Source organism: Heterocephalus glaber, unplaced genomic scaffold (assembly GCF_053883595.1).
Source record: "Heterocephalus glaber isolate CG9 unplaced genomic scaffold, H.glaber_assembly_v1.0 deba00001733, whole genome shotgun sequence".
Lineage (NCBI taxonomy): Eukaryota > Metazoa > Chordata > Mammalia > Rodentia > Bathyergidae > Heterocephalus > Heterocephalus glaber.
Window position 1 is genome coordinate 3,994,925 of NW_028258444.1, and position 5,640 is coordinate 4,000,564.

Here is a 5,640-nt window from a genome sequence, read left to right on the forward strand (position 1 = left end):
GGGGAAATGAGGTGGAAAAGGCCAATAATCAACCACCTGGACACCCTGAACTGATAGCACAGGAAGTAACAAAACAGATGAATGAGGCTCTAGAAAAATTCAAAGCATCGCAGAGGCATCTTGCAGCCCACCCCCATCCAACGCTCTCTGAGCTGTGACCAGCCAGGAGAGACAAGCAGCTTGAAGCTCCTCGGCCATCCTGGGCCACACCCATGCCATGGTGAGGTCCACTTAGCTGCGCGGGCGCCTCCAAAGCTGAGTCCTGCCCCCCCACCACACGCCTCCTACATTCTGGCTTTTCTGCTACCTGGTCCCACACTATAGAGGCACAGGAGATTATAAAGGCTCTTGTCCTGAGTGCCACAAGATAGAGCAGAAGTTAGTAACAGAAAGAGGGACTCTCAGGCTCCTCAATGAAAACTGAAGCTCAGCAGAAAAGTAAAGAGAATCTCTACAATAAAGGCACATCAGACCACTGTACTTGGTCTGCTACTGCCTTGCTGAGACTCATTGACTCATATATGCACATGGATTCCTACATTGCCTACAGTGACAGCAGAGACATACACTCAAGGAGTCCCATAATTTCTATTGCTATTTGCAAAAGAGAAAAAAAAATTTTTTTCTCTTATTTTTAATTCTTAATTTTTACTTTTTTTCTGCTCTTCAAAGTTTTGCTTCTCTTTCTTTTCTTTATTTTATCTTTTCTTTCTCTCTCTCTCACTCATTCTCTTGCTGTCCCACATTGCTCCTCATCTCCCCCATTTGTTCCTTTCTGCACTGAATTCAGATTTCTCCCTTATTGGTTTTTTTTTCCCTCTTTTTCCTTCTCTTGATTATCATTAGGTTTAAAGGAAAGTAAATTCAGCATCTAGCCTCCCTGCTGCTGGTAGACGATTGTATTCACATCTTTGTTCTTTCATTCTGCATTTTTCTCTTGCCTTTAACAACTTCTTAGAGTTTGTGTGATTTTCTGTGTCTTCTGGCCTCACCACTAATCTTACCTGTTCTTTCTACCTGTACCACCCTCCCCACCTCCTTTTAACTCCCCACCCTGAAGGGGAAAGATGCTATATTGAAGAGTTTATTCATTATAAACTTATGTTGGCTTGGTCCTCAGTTTTAATTTAATTCACATAGTTAAAAGTGATAGATTAATAACTACCACAAATTGTCATTTTCTAAGCTGTGCTTGATGCCATGGTATCACTGACTATGTCATTTGGACTAACATGTTGTGATTGATCTAATTAGTTTTCCTTCCTGGTATAAGAAAAATAAAATAGCTTCAGAGCCATCAGAGTCTCAAAACCCAAACACAAGCTATATCTGGAAGACACCTCTGAAAAGTAATCATTCCACAAGGGTTTTAAACACAAGCAACAAAGATACCTACATTAAACAATTTTGAAATATCAACCCAGGAATTAAACCAAGGACAGTACCAAAAACAAAAATGAGAAGACACTTAAGCAAGGCACAAATGTAGGCTTCCACACCACAAAAAGGAAATTCTGGGGGAAATGAGGTGGAAAAGTCTGATAAGCAACCACTTGGACACCCTGAACTGATAGCACAGGAAGTAACAAGGCAGATGCATGAGGCTCTAGAAAATTTCAAAACAGAAATAATCTCCCAGATAAATACAGACATGGTGAGCAGAGTGAAAGACATGATTAGAAGCTCTAGAACACAAACAGATTAAAAAAAATAGATGAGCTCAGAAACATGCTAGAAGCCATGAATACCCAGCATAAGAAAGAAATGGAAACCATGATCACCCAACATAAGAAAGAAATGGAATTCATAAAACAGATTCAAACAGATATTCAGGAGATTAGAAACTCCATTGAAAGTATCCACAGCAGATTAAGGGAATGTGAAGAAAGAATATCAGATATAGAAGACAGGACTGCAGTTAAGGACCATGAAAACAGAGATTTCTTAAAAATAGTAAGGGACCACAAGAAATCAATCCAGCAGCTTCTAGACGATGCAAAAAACAATAACATAAGACTGATAAGAGTCCATAAAAAAACAGGAGAAAGTACAACTGACATTAAAAAAACTATTCACAGAAGGAATAGTGGAAAACTTCCCAGACAGAGGTAGAGAATTGGACATACAGATAAGTGAGACATATAGAACTCCAACTAGCCATGATCAAAAAAGAATCTACATCTAGATATATTATAGTTAAGATCCCAGAAACCCAACAGAAGAACAAAATCCTACAACCAGTTGGAGAAAAGAAACAAATCACCTATAAAGGAAAGCCCATCAGAATCACGGCAGACTTCTCAACACAAACCCTCAAATCAAGTAGAGCCTGGAGTCAAGTAATTTGAGCCCTAAAAGAAATTAATTCCTAACCTAGACTGTTTTATCCTGCAAAATTATCTTTCAAAATCAATGGAGAAATTAGATACTTTCACGAAAAAGAACACCGGAGAAATTTCATGAACACCAAACCAGCACTACAAGAAATTCTAAACAATATCCTAGAAAACAACAATGAAGGTTACATCTCCATGAGGCCCAAGAGAGGGAAGCCACCAGGCAAGGTAAGAAACTAAAGGGAAAGGGGGAAAAATAAAAAGAGCCAACAAAAGTAAAACATCATGACAAGGATGAGTCAATATCTATCAATGATAACCATCAATGTTAATGGCCTCAATTCACCAATCAAAAGAAATAGACTGGCAGAATGGATTAAGAGGAAAAGTTCAACAATATGCTGTATCCAAGAAACACACCTAACTCAAAAACAAATTCATAGACTGAAAGTAAAAGGATGGAAAACAGTTCTCCATGCCACAGGAACCCAGAAAAAAGCAGGGGTAGCAATCTTATTTGCAGACAAAGTAGATTTCAAACCAAAACGAATTAAGGGAGACAAAGATGGTCACTACATCCTTGTGAAGGGAATAATCCAACAGGAAGAGATGACAATCATAAATATATAGGCACCAAATACGAATGCCCACAATTATACAAAAACAAATATTAATGGACATGAAAAACCAAATAAGCACTAACAGAATTGTAGTGGGGGACCTCAATACCCCACTATCACAAATAGACAGATCATCTAGACAAAAAATTAACAAGGAAATTCTAGAACTGAACCAAGCTATTGAACAAATGGACTTAATAGATGTTTACAGAATGTTCCACCCCACAAAATCAGAATACACATTCTCTTTGGCTGCACATGGGTCATTCTCCAGAATAGACCACATGCTAGCTCATAGGACATGTCTAAGTAAATGTAAAATAATTGAAGTTACCCCCTGTATATTATCAGACCATAGAGCAATAAAATTGGAGTTCAATAACATAAAAAACTGGAAAACCCCCACAAACACTTGGAAACTGAATAACACCATCCTGAACAACCAATGGGTCACAGAGGAAATTAAAGAAGAAATTAAACAGCTTCTACAAGTAAATAATAATGCCAATACAACATACAGGAATCTATGGGACAAAATGAAAGCAGTTCTAGGTGGGAAATTCACAGCAGTGAATGCCCATATTAGGAAAAAAGAGAGAACTCAATTACATAACCTAATGCAGAACCTCAAGTTCCTAGAAAAAGAAAAGCATAACAAATCCAAAGCTTGTACAAGAGATGAAATTATAAAGATCAGACCAGAAATAAATGCAATGGAGACTAAGAGAATGATACAAAAAAAATCAATGAATCAAAGAGTTGGTTTTTTGAAAGAATAAATAAAATCAATAAACTCTTAGCCAATCTTATCAAAAAAAGGAAAGAAAAGGCTCAAATCCATGCAATCAAGAATGAAGAAGTTGAAGTCACAACAGATCCAGGAGAAATCTAAAGCATCATCAATACCTACTTCGAGAACCTGTACTCTAATAAAATGGAAAACACAGAAGAAATGGACAGATTCCTAGATACATACGAATTACCAAAGTTAAATGAAGAAGATATAGAAATTCTAAACACCCCCATTACAATGAGTGAAATTGAAAATGTAATAAAAACTTTACCAAAAAAGAAAGGCCCAGGTCCTGATGGCTTCACTGCTGAATTCTACAAGACATTTAAAGAAGATCTATTGCCTTTACTCTTTAAACTCATCAAGGAAACAGAAAGGGAAGGAAAGCTTCCAAATTCATTCCTAGAAGCAAGTATTACTTTGATTCCAAAACCAGGGAAAGACATAACCCACAAAGAGAACTACAGGCCAATCTCCCTAATGAACATAGATGCAAAAATCCTCAGCAAGATACTGGCAAACAGAATACAGAGGGTCATCAAGAAGATCATAAACCCTGACCAAGTCAGATTTATCCCAGGGATGCAAGGATGGTTCAACATTCATAAATCAATAAATGTAATACACCATATTAACAGAGTCAAGGACAAAAATCATATGATCATCTCAATAGATGCAGAAAAGGCATTTGACAAAATCCAACACCCATTCATGATAAAAACCCTACAGAAAATTGGAATAGAAGGTCTTTTTCTCAACCTGATTAAGGCTATGTATGAAAAACCAACAGCCAACATCATACTAAATGGTCAAAAACTGAAAACTTTCAAGCAAAAATCAGGAACAAGACAAGGATACCCAGTATCACCACTCCTGTTCAATATAGTTCTGGAAACATTAGCCACAGCATTAGAAAAGACAAAGAAATAAAAGGGATAAAGATAGGAAAGGAAGAAGTGAAACTGTCATTATTCGCTGATGATATCATACTTTACATAGAAGACCCAAAAAAACTCAGCCAAAAGACTTCTAGACTTAATTGACAGATTCAGCACAGTAGCTGAATACAAGATCAATACTCAAAAATCAATAGCCTTCTTGTACACAAATAACAGCCTCACTGAGAGAGAAATTAGGGAAACAATTCCTTTGTCAATAGCATCCAGAAAAAGAAATATCTAGGAATCAATCTAACAAAGGAAGCAAAAGACCTCTGCTTGAGAACTACAACACTCTGAAAAGAGAGATCGAAGAGGATACAAGAAAATGGAAAGATATCCCTTGTTCCTGGGTAGGAAGAACCAATATAGTGAAAATGGCCTTACTTCCAAAACTACTATATAGATTTAAGGCAATGCCAATTGAAATTCCAACAATATGCTTCACAGAACTAGAGAAAACAATCCAAAAATTCATTTGGAACCAGAAGAGACCTAGAATAGCAAAAGAAATTCTAAGCAACAGAGACATGGCTGGGGGTATCACAATCCCCAACTTGAAACTATACTACAAAGCTACTGTGATAAAAACAGCATGGTACTGGCAAAAGAACAGACCTGAGGATCAGTGGAATAGATTAGAAATGCAAAAACAACTTCAGACATACTCAGCCACCTCATCTTTGACAAAGGAGCCAACCACTCTCATTGGAGGAAAGATAGCCTATTTAATAAATGGTGTTGAAAAAACTGGACTTCAACCTGTCAGAGATTAAAACTAAACCCATACCTATTACCGTGCACTAAACTAAGATCAAAGTGGATTAAAGATCTAAATATTAAGTCAGAAACACTAAACTTGCTGGAAGATAAGTTAGGTAGAACTCTTGATGACATCAGCAAAGGAAAAGACTTTACGAACAAATCTTCAGTAGCACGGAAGCTAACAAAAA